We start from the raw sequence: 17,040 nt of genomic DNA on the forward strand, positions 1-17,040 counted from the left end.
AGCATGTGAATGAGACTCCCCACTGTAAAAGGTGCCCAGCACATTGTGTTCAGTGATGTGTAGAGCCTGCAACTGTACACTGCACCAGGAGCAAAATGTGTGGCAGTACAGGAATCTGGGAAAGAGCCTAGCAGGACAGGAACCTGGGCTAGCTAAGCCCCAGATGGATCCTGCTTTGTGTAAGCCTTTGCTTTCTTTCAAAAAAAAGGTAAATTACACCAGTATTTCCTTTCCTTTTTTACCAACAAGAAGTTTGGTGTTTTCAGGATGTGGCCAACTTCTGATGAATAATGTTTTGATGATGAATGCAACCATTTGGGAACTGATAGAGATGGATAGAGAGAGGGGGATGTGTCTTCCAGTGGCAGGTATGGTGTCATATCCTACTCCTTTCCAGGGAAGCAGGGGAATGTGGGTCTGAACAGAACAAAAATTCACTTCAGTGACTTGTCAGGACTGCCCGTGTTTCCTGGCTGGTTATGAAAGCTCTTGTGGCTCGAGTGTAGCCACACTGGAATAGCATTTGATGGAGCTCCAGCCTGTTCATGTCAAATGAGCTCAAGATAAATGTCAGCTCATGACAAGTACAAGTATTTAATTTACTTCTTAACTTTGAAGCTTGGAAAAGACCTTCAAGGGATATTGGCAATTACCAAATTTCTATTAAAAGTGTTTTACTTCTACAGCAGCATCTCTGAAGAAGCACCAATTGAAAGGGAGTTTTTTCTTTTCTCCTGATCACTTCTGAGTATTTATGAGTCTTTCCACTCCCACTGTTTCCACCTTAACTTTATTTTTTTCTTTTTTTTGTTCTTGTGTTACGGGTCCATGACTCCACTATCATCAGATGGTCACAGCAGACCAGGCATCCAGCCCTGAGCTTTGGCATGCAGTAGAGGACAACAGAGGGAAGTTGTTACAGCTGAGGCCAGAACTACCCAGTCTTGTTTGCAGTGGTAGAGAGGACTCAGGCACACTACTTGGGTGGCAGGACAATCTCAGTGGGAGAGGGCCAAGAAAAAGTTCTATATGCCTGAAGCAAACCCTGGGAGAAATTGTGATGCCTCAGCCCAAGAGAACAATCACAAAAAGCTTGTTTATGTGCCTGAGTTTATGGGTACCTGGGCATCATTTGTATCCAAACTTCTATTACCACACTTGTCCAGAGATGCAGCCACCTTGCCAAACTGAGCAGCTTCATGCTTTCTTCCCACCTAAGACAGCAGCAACTGTGACAATTTTCATTTCAACATACATAGGTTTGCATAACAGCCTAGAGGCTGGGACTTTTGCTCTGGAAATAAGCCGTCACTTTAACTCCCTTCTCAACTGAAAAAAAAACTAAGTCAACAGTTCCAATGACTATAAGTCAGTAGGATACAAAATTAGGTGGGAAGAGAACAAAGTCCTCTTTTTGAAACTACGTCAGTACAAGTCCAAGAGTGACATGGCTAGGAGGATGGAAATGTAATGAAGCCATTCTGTAATCCATAAATTAGGAATTTAGCTAAGTGTGATCTCAAAGCAAAATAGGTGTGTTAGTCACTGAGATGGCAGTGTAATCTCAAGGCAAAAGAGGTATGGGAACTAGTCCCATAAGAATATATAAAGTTTTCAGCAACCGGAATTCACCAACTCCTGACCTGAGTTTATTTTTCACTGACTGCATCCCCATCCTGTTGCTTGTGGGCTCTGCTTGCAGTCCGTTGTAGCAGTTTCAAGAACAGCTAATGAAAATTTTCAGGTTACTAAAAACAAAGGCTGAGGCCAGATGTAAAATGAGCAAATAGATTTTCTAGGTTACAATCGATCTTCATTTGCAACTCTCAGATCTTTAAAATAAAATGCCTGAGATCTTATCTCCAAAAAAACATTATTAAGGAGGACAAATCTAAATGGCTTGTTATGGGGAAAATACTTAAAATGTCCTTCATGGATGTTTCTCTGGATCTCTGGAATTTGGATGGTGTATTTCTTCCAGAAAAAGACTTTCTCAATGAGAAATCCTCTCCCAACCTGTACGTTCATGGCAGCAACATTCTTGAACTGCTCCACTAGTTCTCATTCATGTGCTACTGATGAGTATGGAAAAGGAGGCATGACAGACTTTCATCTTTTTTAATCCCTGCCTGACTTCATAAAGCTATGAGCCCTGTCAGACCTTATTCTTCCTGGGAGCCTCAGGGTAATTCTGAAAGACTTTACAGTCCTCTCTTTGAACTTCTGCAATCATTTATGATTTATTTTCTTTTAAAAACAGCAAGTGGGAAAGGAGTTGTCCTGTTCTGATTTCCTCTGGCCTGTTGTTTCTAGGGGAGAAGGCCCCTTTTCAGGGAGGTGCAAAATGTGAGCTCCAAAACTGCCACTGCTTCTAATGGAGTGGAAGATCTGAGCTACAGGGAACCCCTGGAACATGCAGAATGCTCTCTGTGAGGGTATTTAATGCAACATTCAGTATTCATAGTGCTAAGAACAGCATGTCTGCTTTTCAAACACAGGCTTCTAAAGTACAAGATTTACAGGTAATGCAGTAGTAACACTGCCTGCCTGTTATTTGCTCTGAAATTCTCAATCGTGGTTAGCATGTGTCTTGAAAAATTCATTCTAGCTGAGACTGGGGTGTCAGATAAGGGACATGTTGCTCCGGTGCTGTGACTCAGAGGCTCTTTTATTCTTTATCTGTGGCAGTGGGAGCACAGACAATGAAAGCTGTATCTATGACAGTTCCCTTATTGAAGTGCCAGGCTTATTGTACTGCCTGTAAAGTCATAGGAAAGAAACTCCCCAGGTTTCTTTTTATTTCCCTTTTTTTTTTTTTTTTAAGTTCAGACATGTTTGAACCAAAGCATTCCTGCTTCTTGTAGCTGCCAGCTCCTGAGCACAAGATTCAATGTTTTTCTTTTACTTGCTATAAAATGCTTAATCAAAGCCCTCCCTGCTCTGGTATAGCTGTTCTTTTATTTATTAATGTAAAAATATGAATTACTGAACTCCAGCCTTGGCAGATAAGTGAAATTGGAATGAACTTTCAGCTCTTTGGTTTCAGAAGGTGAGTAAATCTCTGGTGGAGTTTGCACACATGGTTGGAATTGTTCCCCTCGTTTACCCTGGCACAGCTCCACTGACTGCTGCTGCACTGCCCCAATTCACACTTCCAGCAGCAGGGAGTTAGAAACTCAGGGGCCTAACACAGCTGTAATTTTTTCACATTATTTGTCCAGCTTACCTTTTAAAACAGAAAATTGAAAATCGTATGTTAAGAGAATGGTTGTTTTTCTCCTTGGCTATTTAAGGGGGACTTGACTACAGTGAGAGAGAGGAAGGAGCTGTAAGTAGTGCACTGAGGCTGACCCTGGAAGAAGAAATTAAATAACAGTATAAATATCCTTTGCTTCTTGAAGCAAGTCACACACAGCATTTCTCATCTCTTTTACATAATGCCCTGGCAATAAGGAGATCCTTTTAACCTGGTTTCCCTAGGAAATGTAGCATGTATGTTCACACCATCTGCCCATCACCTCTCCCCAGCCCTCTTCCTGCCACCTGCCACTTGTCTGCTTCCTGGCGTGTGACAGAGAAAGTCCAAAAGTGAAACCTGGCAGCTGTGTCCAGGAGAGATGAATGCCTGGCCTCCCCAGCAGGGCAAAGGGAACAGCACCCACTGGAGAAGGAGCTCTATCGAGTATAGCTGCACCAGGATGCCTCCAGACTGCAAGAGGGGACCCCCAGGCACCTGGAGACGCCACAGGAAGGAGCAATGGCACTGGGGTGCAGGAAGGAGCTGGGAGGGTAAGGGGATATGGGGAGAGAAATCCATAGGAAACCAGCTTATATGAGCTTCACTGCACAGAGCAGTGGAGCCGGACACCAGACAGGCACTAAACTAAAGAAAATCCCTTAAATAGAGAGATGTGTTCTTTCCAAAGTATCTGCTAGTAAAATAAATTAAGCCAGTTAAATTAAGCTTCCATGTTAGCATTCAGCAGTACAGCTCACCCTGATTTACCAGTCTGCTTAACTCCAGTCAGCAATGTAAATCTGGCATTTTATAATTTAGGATGGTTGATTTAAGTGTTGCTTGACATACTGTCCACTTTTAAAAACCAGGGAACACAAAGGTGTCTGCTTGCTTTTGGAAAAGGAAATAAATATTAACTTATCTGCACAATGTGTGAGCAGATCTAGCCCTGTTGCAGGAAACTCATTAATCTCACATGGAAAATAAATAAACTAGGAGAGAAAAGGATGGGTGGGATTTCAACTTCCTCTATTTCCGTAAATCATTATTTTATATGAACAAGTGCACGCCAAACGTTTTAAAGAGGAAAATTACTGCAAAGAACAAAAAAGTTCATTGAATTTTTAAAAAGCTTTGCAGTGGAGGGATAATTTAGGGTGGCAATGGGAAAACCCACCTGTTAAATGCTGCCTGATAGTTCCTGCTATTAGAGCACATTTTCCATTGCTGATGCCATTGTCAGTCTTAAGCCACCAGGGCTCACATTTTCCATGGCAGGTGTCTGCCTAAGGCTGGACACGTATGATGCATGTGTGCTTGTATCAAGAATTGTCTCAGACTGAATGTAAAAATTTCAGCCAAAATGGTTTTGCTCTTCAACAAGTATAAGTTTCCCTCACATTAAAAAGAATGGCAACCTCATTTTTAGACAGTCCCAAAGGCCCCATACTTCAGAGGGAAAGCATGAAATTTGGCAGGAGTGCTTTAGCCACCCTGGAAATTCAACTCAGACTGGGTGGATGATGAGCCTCAGCAAGATCATTTTGGTCTTGATAGAGCTTCACAGCTTGGTGTTTCAAAGATCCTGCCTTCAGTGATTCTGAGCTAGTCTGGGGCTAACTGAGGTGGTTTTCTTCCGCAAGATTCTCATTTACTCCTTTTGACCCTGCTGCTGCTTTGGGGAAACCCACAAGAAATAATCACCCAAGGAAGGAACAGGCTGGAGAGGGAGAGGTGTCTAGACAAAGAGCATGGGGCAAGGGAAGAAGGTTGGGACGAGAAGCCAAAAATGGTGATGTAGCACAGCTGGTGCGAGACAGGAATGTAGCAAAAGAGATGCTGGATGGGAGAAAGTGATCAGAGGGTCTGTGGTCACTTTACCCACAGTCAATGATCAACACATGTGCCATAGGATAAGATAGAGGTAGTTTTGTTTGCTGACAGGGGTCAGCTGACAGGATCTGACAGGGCACTGACAGAGCATTTAGAATTACACAGTTTTGAGAGCTACAGAAAGCATAGCTTAAGCTCAGTTTCAGTCATGGAAGGGTTGGAGTTTCAATGTATAGCTATATTAAAAAAAAAAAAAAGGGAAATAGGTGATTGGCCTTTCACTTCCATAAAAATATGATTCTGCACCTGAAAACAGTCACTCGGTCAGTGGTGTTCTTGTGCTTTCTTCACAGGTGGGAGATATTGTTCCTCAATGCTTTGGAAATTCAAATACTCACTGAGATGCCTTTAATACGGCTTTAAATGTTGGCCTTTCCCAAAGACAGACATCTGTGACCAGACTTGCCAGCACTTCCACAATCATTCATCCAAGAGTCAATACCTCTTCAGCATTCTAGATCTGCTCTCACATAATTTGAAAAATTAGAAAGAGGGAAAACAGAGTGCACACTGAGCAATCACCAGTTCTCTCTCTGAGCCCAGCAGTTTATTCTCTGATCACTAAAGCAGCTTAAAACTGAGTCATTTGTATGGCATTCACTGCCAAGAGGCACCTGTTCCTTCAGATTAATCCATATTCATTGGTAATCTGGGATTGTTAATAGTAGTAATTTCTAACTTCGAAATATAGCTATAAATATTCTTCTTTCAGGTTTTATGACAGCCAGACCATTATGTGCTAAGGACCCCAAAAGCCATTCATCACAATCCAGATTTATATTTCTATAAAGATGTAAAGCTTAGAAAAGCAGGTTTAGAATATTTATGAGAAACAGAGAACTTTCAATTTAAGGTAAGATCTAGTGATAATGCCAATTTACGGTCATAGGATGGGTGTGCCACTAATTCAGACAAATGTCTTCCTGATATGAATACATGCTGGAAAAGCAAATGAAAGCCAAGAGTGAAAGAGACAAGACACAGCCAGCCTTAGGGGAGTGCAGGAACATCTGCAATCACATTAAAATAGCAAATAGCATATGACCACAAGACAGCTTTTTTACAGTATGTATTTGGCAGAGCAGGCAGGGGGTAGTTGAAATGCTGGTTTGGATGGCAAATACACAAGATTCAAATCCAAATCCATAAACTTCTGTTGTGTTCATTGGGAGGCAGGAATTAAATTTCAGGGATGCAGATTGGGGGACATTGGGACAGCACAAGATGGAAAGGAAAGGAGGGCACATGGTCATATGAAATGGTTCATCCCTGCTTTTACTCTGGACAATACATTCTACACCAAGTGTCTGTACTGTGATTCCCCCATTTTCTATCCATACAAAATTTTGATGGAAGCTTTTATAATGGTTTGGGTGCTGACAGACATTGCTCTCTCCCCTGAACAGACTCCTTGACACCTACTAAGAGCTGAGCTCTTGCAGTTTTTCGGTGTGGGGTTACCAATTTTGATTTCTTTCTTCTCTCAGCTGCCTGTTTTCACAAAATTGAACTCACCTCTGAGTAAATTCAAATATATTTGAGACCTGAGTCAATTCTGATTCAAACTTGGTAACAAATCCAATAAATATTGGGGAGACACAGACATCTAAGCCTTGACTCTTTAAAAACTAAGCAGAAAAAAAAACTAAACAGAAAAAAAAAAGGGAATAAAAGAAACTAAAGAAACTAGACATTGAAAGATCTAATATTTTGTATGTATTGACAATCTGAATTGGGTTAACCCAAGCACATCAAAGGCTAAAAGTCATTAGGATACCTTCAGATACCTCTGCAAAATCCTCCTCCCCTGCACAGCTATTTCAAAAGCTTCAGCACAGTAGAGGCTCTGCAGCTGTGGAGTGCAGTCCTTACACACAGTTCTGTGCCTTGCATTTGTTTCCTGCATGCTGATGGGAACAGAACTGCAAGAAGTAGTTTAGAAGTCTGAAGTACTGCAAACAGTGAATCATGGCTTCAGTGGATCATCTGTCTGAAAGCCCTGTCTCAGCAGTTTGTAGCTGTTTCTGACCAGAAATCATAATGATCCGTTCAGTGGATCATTACAAGCTTCTACTGCAATGAAAGCTACCTCCCCGAAACACCACACCAGTCAGCCTAAACTCACATGCTTGGATTTTGCAAACTGTTTGCAAAAAGGAGTCTTCTCCTTAATGCCTGGATATACAGCATGAGCATGTAATATTCTCTGGATGAAGTTTAAATTAAGTGATATGGTTTCATTTACCAACTATTTTGGGGCAGGAATAGGGATAAAAAAAGTTACTTACCTAGCTGGTTGTATACGACTACATTGGAATTAAGTTTTCTGTCTTTAATTTAGATGTTAAGAAATTAACTGAAATGAACTATACTTGGTTTTGATCTCTATCTTGAGGATCTCTGTGAACAATATATCATAGATGCACTGCGCTGAGACCCACAACAGAAGAACTGGAACTTTTACTCAGGGGTGCATAACTCTTTGATTCAGACATAAATGTTTCTTTATTTATTAAAAGTTGGCCAGGGGAAATCAAGAATTCTGGAGAAGAAATTGCACATGTTTCTGATCATCTTGATACATGCCTGAAGAAGAAACTACTATTCCCCAAACAAAAACGGGTAATTAAAAGTTATCCTTTATGACTCCAGAATTTGAAAAAAAACCCATATGGTGCCTAATTAATGCCTATGTAAGTACTTTCATGTCTTTTCTCAGGAGTAAGATATTTATAGCCACATACATAAACAAGAAAAAGACCTAAGGGAACACAAACAAAACCTCACCACCCAGCACCTTAACTGCAGCATCTGCAAGCCAGCAGTCATGGAATACTTGATGAAGTGCTTAAGGCTCGGAAGGCTGATAATGAGATTTCTTTTAAGTTCGCAGTGCTGCACATTAAAGAGACATTGCCAACCTGATTCTGAAAGGAAATAACATTACATAGCACAAACAGGCTGGGGTTTTTTTTAAATAGAAGACTCCCTTTCATCACCCTTTGCTGGTGTCTGGAAAGACAAACAGGTTTAGTAAGCAGCATACTTGGTCCACAAGTTTTCCCTCAATATTTTTGCATTTTATTTGTGTATTTAGTAACACTGCAGTTCTGATGCTGTGTCTGGAGAGTGCTACAGAGAAAAGAGTGGTTCTGAGCTTCCTCTCATTCAGTGGGCAACAAGATGGAATTCCCCAAGATACTACCTTACACAGAATATTCTAAAGGCCACCTGCACACAGTGACACTGACTGCACACAAAGTGCTGACACATGTACAGCATAAACAACCTGGAATCAGATAGTTCCACCTCTCTCTCTCTCTGGTCTGTTCAGTGGTAGAAACTATCACATTATTTGCTGCAAGATTAGATCTTATATTTCCAGAACTACACATGAATCATCAAGTTGAAGAAAAGCCAATCACTTACTTTGTATACTTTTCAAATCTTTTTTAGAAAACCAAATCATATTTTCTGGTGCAGAAGCCTTTTATAGAGGGACTATAATGTTTCTTATAAAACAGTATATGTGTAGTTCTATGCTTATCCCAACATAATTGCTTCCAGGAGTTTGTTTCCAAAAATGTCCTTGAACACTTTCTGTTGGCCTTTCCCATTCTAAACGGCAGTGAAATGGTAATGCCGGCATGTTCCAGCTACCTGCATGGACTAGTCCAAATTAATTTCCCTGTTTTTCTTATCTCCTATGGTTCTTTCTCAGCACCCCCTGTGAGGATAAAGACCATGAGCTGACAAACAGGTAGAACACACAAATGGATCTGTATTCAGAAAAAAAATACATTCCAACAATATTAATATTGCACAATCAAGCACTAAAACTTGACAAAGCTAATTTTGTAATTCTAACTCTTAGCATAGTTTTTATTTACAACACTGCATATTTACTTTTTGGGCCTTGTGTGGGTATGAAACAATTTCTGAACCAAAAGTATCTGTTGTCTGCCAGACCCTTGTTCCCATTGTTGCAGAAGATGGAAAATGAATGGTGAATGATGACACAGGCAACTGCATGAAGAAATAGGATGGCTTTACAATTACAGTAGCCAAATGCTGTCACTGGGGGAATGGAGTCTGCTTCTGCTAGAAGGTTTCAGCAGAGGAGTTCTTATTGTGCTAATCCTTAGTTTCATATCCCTTGTTTTGGGTGCCGACTTGCTAACCTAGGATTTGATTTGTAGTCATGCTGAAGATAACTGTAGCTGAGGATGCAGAAACTGTGCTTTGAACATACAAAGTGCTATATAGCACTAGGTACTACCACGAAAAAGATCATAAAAATCACAAACTGAAATTAGGGGATATTTTTAATCTAGCTTAATATGCAGGTTTTACACTGTAATGCTGTAAGGGCTACAGAAGCTGCAAAACAAGTGCTCATCTCTACACCCATCTGATGCTGCAGGGCTGGGTGCCCACGATATGGCAAAACACTACTGAAGACAAAGGTGCCACTTCAAGAGCAGTGCCTAGCGCTCTCCTGAGGTGCAGCCACCAATGTCTGGGGCCAGCTCTCCTGGCAGGACAGGTGCCATCCATGGCATGCCCTGGTAAGGTCTCATGAGGGACATGTCAGATTTCCAGCTGGAACAAAACACCAACACCATCCCAATCATTATGTTTAAAAGGATTGTCAAGAGAATGAGAGAAATGTAGCTGACTTCAGCTCAGAATAACCCCTGGTACCATCTTATCAGGGTCAGATCAGTCCATGGATGAAGCCTTCAGTCATCCTTTCTCAAAGAGTATCAATGGCAACTGACGTGTTACTCTGTGGTAAACATTTTCAGTGGGCTGTGTGAAATGAAACCACCCCTGGAGCTCCAGAGAGTGATTCCTACAATGGTCTGTGCTAACATCAGCCTTATTAAACATTATGGTCATCACCTAGAAAATGCCACATATAAGAGACTCTTAAATGGTGATGGAACATGGTTGATCTTAAGTGACAGTAGATTAAGTGACAGGCTCCCAAATGGTGACATGTTGCTGCAGAGAGAAATTAAGACCAGCACCATGCATGAACCTGTGTTCCATCTGTGTGGCATTACAACCTTCTGCCACAGAAACCTGGAGACAGCTGGAGCTTTTATTAAACACAGCCCTGAGTAAGAGGATCAACCTACCTTGAACACTCACAGTCATGCTCATACACTTTGGTCACAGGAGGAAGATCAGGAACTATTTCCAAAATAAAGCGCAAGGATCTACTCAAGAAAGCAGCACTAAGTAAAAGATAATTATCTACTATTCATTTGATGAATACTGTGATACATTTCATCTACAGCAGATTTCATCATTTTTATCTTGCTATAATTAATATGATTGATAGATTAAAGTCATTAAAAGCCATATTGTAACTTGAGATAGCCAGAACCTCTGCTCCTATTGTCTGGAGTCAGAATGCAGCCAACAGCCTGACCACCAAGTTGTGGCAAGTGGAAAGCTAGTAAAAATACCATAAAAAGATCTAGAGGGTCCACCCTGGAAAAGATGCACACATAGCAGGTGACTTTGTTGACTTGCCCTGACTACAACAGTGTCACTTCCAGGAATGCCCACAGTCAGCAAATCTACCCACTGTGGGCTCCCACATCCCTGCTAGAGCAGGTTGAGCGGGCACAGCATGGTCCCCTCTGGCAGTGGCCAGTTCAGCATGTAAGTGCAAGGGTGGATCCTGTGTCCAAACAAGGCAGCTGCTCATGTCCTGGGCTCCCTCTTGTCTTCTCGGAGTGTACATTTACAGGTCTTTGACAAAAAGATGATAATTTGGCTACTTTTTGTTTTGTTGCAACTGTTGCCTTACTTGTTTTGTTCCCCAACACTCATTAAAAACAAGCCCTTGTATTTGAACTCCCAGCTGAGCCAAGCCTTTATTCCACATCCCCTTGCTCAGGTATTCTGAACTCCCTCCTGACTCTTTGTCCTGGGTCTCTCTCATCTGGGACTGCTCACTCTATCCACTTGCCAATGCCACCCACATCCACTGGTTTCTAGGGCCAGTGTCTTTCCTGGGACTGCATTCTCAGAACATCTCCCCTCTTCATTCTCTATCAGTTTCCTTTTCTTGTGCCTCAGTTTCTTGAGCAGTTTGTTTCCCCCATCTTGCATCCACCTCTTCAGCCTACAACCCCAGTATTCTTCTGGATCTTCAGTCTCTGTCAATTGTCACTTTCTCTGGTGGCTTCAAAACAGTATTCCTGTCCTGCCAATCCTGCAGAGTTTTTGCCCTCTCTGCAAGTCCCACTTTTCACCCCACATGCTCCTACTTCCAGTTCAGCCTGCTGGTTCTCCACAGAAAGGCCTCAGATCTGTCTCTTGCACTGTTTGCCTCTGAATCAGACAGTTTCTTCCTTCACATTGCCTAGATGCCAATAGAGAGGTCATTGAAAGTGCAGGAAAGTGTCCCTGCTCTTCATTCGTTGCTTGGCTCCAGCTCAGCATGTGGCAGCTGGAAACAACCATTATTGGGAAATTCTGTCTCCATCGTGTAATCCTGCGCTGCACCATGTGTAGTGGCTTTGTACAGAGAGTGCATGCCCAGGCTAAGAGGGACTGGAGAGCCTTATTTGAACTGTGGGAATGATGCACAAACAGGACTGTAACTGTGAGAGTCATAAGCTTGCTCTGGGACAACCTTAACCCTTAAGCAGTAGCAAGTGTCTCCATAAACTGAGATTTGAATTATCCTGAAATATGGGCAAATGAGAGTAGATTTTCTTTGGTGCATGAAAAAGCATCTGACAAAGGCCTCCCTTGCTCAACTTCAAAGCAAACTTTCTCCATAAAAAGTTTAATCTTCTCCTATTGAAAACCAATATACTCTTCCTAAATTTAATTTCAGAAACTACTAAACCCTTTGGTTTCCCCAGGCAAGAAAAATACCCACGTGACTATCGACTTTTCCAGTGTGAATCAGGGTAGCCTGGCACAAACAGCTGAAAGCTAGATCCTGCACTGGAAATGTCAAACCCTGTGTATCAGGCTGTATGGGCTCTTTAAAAACTCGGCAGAGCTGCTCACTCTACCATGTGCATGTGTTGGGAATCAGCTGAAGGGCTGATTCCCATCAAGCAGATTTAAATAGGTTTCCAGCTTAGGGAGAGAAATGGATGTTTGTCTCTTAGGGGAGCTGTTCCTTCCTCCCACCCCTCCCTTCTGTGTGCACATACATACACACACAAAAAAAAAGAGCAGAATGGGGATAAAGGTATTCTCCAGGCAGGAAAGACCAATCCCCTATAGAGGAGCAGCACTTCTGGCAGACCTGGACAGTACTAGAGTTTAAGTGAGTTGAAAATAAAAGACTTATAATGAGATTTTGCACTAGATTGGCTGGCTTGCGCTGGCAGGCAACAAGCACAGCCAGCCTGCTTACAATTCACTCTGGAGGAGATAAGCAAAAATAGAAACCAAAGAGCCACAATCTGTTATCCAGCCTAGAGAGGTAAAAATGTTTACTTGACCACCACTCTCAGATGAAATGACAGCTCTAATTTGCAGCCACTTGCCTTTCTCTCAGTCAGATTCAGAAAGCACTAACCTTCCACTTGCAGAAAGAGTAGAGCTCCCAATTCAGCCCTCTCCAGAGCTGGCAGAGAGGAGTCTGGCATTCACCAGCTCTGGTCAGACTCATGGTCCCTATTTCTGCTCATGGTCCTGTTGGGTCTAAATTACCTTTCACACTCAGGAGCTTGTGCCCAAGCACAGGGTAGGAGTTCTAGGAAGGCTGAGAAGCAACGACTGCTTCACCCACGAAGGAAGAACAGGTTTGCCAGTGGATTTATCCAGAAGACACACTTCTTACTGGATGTGAGCTTTGATGCAGCCTGAACTCAAAGCATCTCTGCTTCTACTTAGGAAGAGGTAAATCTGAGACCATCTTACTACCACCTGCAAGGAATTCACCTGTACTTGAGTCATCTAGAGACAATGAATGAGCCCAGATCTAAAGTATCTGGCACTTATCAGGAAGCTTCAAAGCTTGTGCTGTTGAGGCACTTTGGTGAAGATTAAGAACAGCATAGCTGGGTGCAATACTGATATTAAGAGTAGGTTTTAATATATCTTGTTTGGTGAAAGAGAAAGGTGTAGATCTTTCTGGGTCCTGGAGGAAAATTTACATTAAATTCTGGTGTCTTTCCTGGAACCTGGAGGAGTACATGGCTCTCAGTTTTTGTCACACAGCCCTAGTAAAGGGTAGTTTAACTATCTGATAGAGAACAAGTATGCTTAATAATGACAGGTAATAGCTGGATAGATAATGAGCATCTTTTATCTTACATTACTTATCAGTAATAGGAACTTATTTTTCAGTCTAGAAAACTCTCTCTACAACTCAGTAAATGCACAAGTGCTGGTGGTGCATCTCAGGCACTGTGGCTCCTGTTCTGATATCCCCAATTTGTAGCCACATACATAGCAACATTTGTGAACTGGGATGGCAAGATTAGCTCCAAAGCAACTGTCTTTCCCTCTGGAATAGACTGTTTGCCAGAAGCACTCAACATCAGTTGCCCCATGAGAGAATTTTAATGCCAAAACATGCCACAAGTGTATGCCAATTTGTGAAAAAATGCATCTGGCTCCCTCTTCTTTATTAGTTAATGTGCTTTTGTGAGACTGCAGTTGCATATTTCCTGTTAATCTTGGTGTCATGTCTGTACCTGAGCAGTGGCCTCTTTTCTAATGCATTTCCTAAAGCTTTAGCTCAGTACTTCAGCTGTACATGATGATAACCTAGGATATACTAAAGGGAGATCTGTTTTCTGTTCAGTTCCATGCACTGCCCAAAAGGAATGAGCAGTAAACTCTGCTTCTTGCCTTAGCTCTGGGGAGGGTTAGACAGGGCTTAGTGGAAAAAATTTAGGCAAATGAGATCAGGCAATCAGATAGAAAATTAAAATGAAATGATAACTGCATATCCGACTATATTCTATTTTTCTTCATACTTCTCCTGCCTGCCATTCACAAACACATGTGGATCCCACTCCCCAGCTTCTGACTTTGAGCATCAGACTTCTCTTTAGTCTCTAAGTGGAAGACTAAAATGCAGATGCAGGATCACACTCATGGAACAGCACATTCTTGGCTTGCAGCCACATCCAAATTCATTAATAAAAGTAGTTTTCTGTAACTGCCAGGAATGATAAAGAAAGCAGTGACATTTTAACTATCTTGTGATGCAAACAGTTCACCCTCCCAGGAGTTCAGCAAAGTAAAGTGGAAGCTTAATTAGGGATGATACATTCTCAACTTTGCATTCATTATGTCTTTAATTCTTTCACAACTCCTCCACAAATCCTGAAGCTGTTTTGTAAGAAACTTTAGAATGAGCATTTAACTCAAAATACACCCTTTTTTGGAAGTATTTCAAACAACTGTGTATTTTCTCCTCTCCAAATACCATTTAAAAAATATAATATTAACATTAAGGAAGTATGAAGGACATGTCTGCTTTTGGTACAGTGCAGTTTGGTGATGATAGGTGGCTTAGTTAAGCAAATCCAAACCATTAAACAATATTAAATAAGGTACCAGTAGGTGTGCCAGGGGTCAGGAGGTGGCAGCAAAACTCTGAGAAGTTTGGTTTCTGCATGTCAATAATGGAAGTATTTTAACTGCAAACCAGAACTGATAAATCATGTAAAATTCTAGTAAGAAAAAAAAGGGATGGCCAGACACTGATCATGCAATGAGGAATTTTATGAAAACTACTGAATTACATGAATTGAAAACCAGCCACCATTGAAACATGACATAGCATTAATAATTAATGTAATAACCTAACAAATGTAACTTCTCAGAACAGGAAGACTCCAAGTTGAAGAAGGCTCTGACAGAACTTCTCAAGCTGGATAGAGTAGCATCAATAGATGTTTTGCAAAGCTCAGCAAATTGGACTGTAGTCTCATGATTGGTCAAGCTTACATATATATAAGTAGCAATACAGAACAGCTTATCTGATATGGTTTGGAAGCAAGTTCCTGAGGAAGACATCCAGGAAAGAATTCAACGTAAAACAAAATTTGAAATGCCAACCTGACAGGCAAATTGTTGTGAGGCAAATTGTTGTATTTCTGTTCCATCAATTTATTTCATTTGTACTTCATAAGTGAGAATCTGGTGGTATGAATGGCAGAAGGGACATCAACGTGGTTTGTAGTAAGGAAAACTTTAATGCTGAGCAAGAAGAACAAGACATATTTGGAGAAAGGACAAAACTGAACTTGGTTATTTATCAAAATTGCATGAATCTTCAAAACAGCTTATGCACAACAAAAACGTCCATGGTTAGCTCACTGAGCACATAGAATAAAAAGGTCAGATCTGAAGACGTGTATACCTCTATGATAGCTGCATCCTGAGGAGAAATTATCATATACTAGAAATCATAAAGGTGGTCCCACAGAAAAACACTAGGTTCTGGCTGACTACACTGAAGGTTGGTACTAAGAAAAAGATTTGAGGTCATAGAAGAGCAAACTTAGCTCACTCAGAGCTCAGGTGGGAGGGATTCTGTGGAGGATAAAGGAGTTAGTGAGCACTTGGAGTTTTTCAAGAATGCTCTCCTAGAAGCACAAAGTAGTCATCCCCTTTAAAGGCAAGGAAAGTAGGTGGAGCAGAAGACCCCCTTGGCTTAACTAAGAGTTTCTGTGGCTGCTCTAAACCAAAAGAGGCTTGTACCAGAGATGGAAAAGTGAATGAATACTCATTGAGAACTACAAGGGCATTGCCAGGGTGTGCAGAGATGCAGTTAGAAAAGCAAAAGCTTAAGTTGAAATTGGCCAGAGATGTCAAAAACTGTAAGAAAGGGTTCTTCAGGTATGTAAGCAACAAGCAGAAACAGAAGGAAAATACTGGCCCACTGTTAAACAGGAGAGGTGAATTAGTCACCAACAATACTTAAAAGGCTCAAGGCTTTCTTCACCTCTCTCTTTACCAGCACTATTGGGTCCCAGGCCTTGGGAACAAAAATCCTGGTTGATGCGAACACAGACCCACCATTAGTTAATGAAGAGTTGGTGGATGAACTCTATAGGAGCTTGACCCCTACAAATCAATGGAGCCCGACAATACCCACCCAAGGGTACTACAAGAGCTGTTCATGTTGTTATGAGGCCACTCTCCTTAAGCTTTGAGTTGTGGAGACTGGGGGCAACCCAGAAGACTGGAAGAAAACTAATGTCACATCCATCTATACGAACGGCTTAAAGGAGGCTTCAGGAAATTATTAGGCCCATCTTTAGGTCTTACTTCAGTCTCTGGGAAAGTTATGGAATGAATCCTTCTGGGGCTATCAGATGAAGCATGTGGTTAGGAAAAGCCAGCAGGGGTTCACCAAGGGCAAGTCATGTTTAACAAACCTGATCACCTTCTACAACAAATTAACCTATTCAGTTGATGTGGGATGAGCAGCGGACATTGTCTACATGCCTTTCTCCAAACTCTCAATACAGTTTCTGTCAGGCTCCCCCTAAAGAACTGAGGTGTTATGGTCTAGACAAGAGTCCATGCCGTGGGTGGGGAGCTGGCTGAGAGGCTGCACCCAGAGTGGGGTTCCAAACAGCTCCTTTTCAAACCAGCAACCTGCCACAAGTGGGGCCTCCCAGGGGACAGTATTGGGCCCAGCACTGTTTAATATATTCATATGCAATTTGGATGATGGGGTCAAGTGCACCCTGATGAAGTTTGCTTCCCCTAAACTGGGTGGGAAACTGGACACTTTGGGATGAAGAGCCACCCTGCAGGAAGACCTGGATAGGCTGGAAGAGTGACCTGCCAAGAACCTTATGAAGTTAACAAGTGTGAGGTATTGCACCTGGGAAGGCATAATCAATGAGTGCAGCACAGGTTGGGATCTACCCAGCTGCTAGGGAGAAGCTCTGTGG

Source organism: Aphelocoma coerulescens, chromosome 2 (genome assembly GCF_041296385.1).
Source record: "Aphelocoma coerulescens isolate FSJ_1873_10779 chromosome 2, UR_Acoe_1.0, whole genome shotgun sequence".
Classification (NCBI taxonomy): Eukaryota; Metazoa; Chordata; class Aves; order Passeriformes; family Corvidae; genus Aphelocoma; species Aphelocoma coerulescens.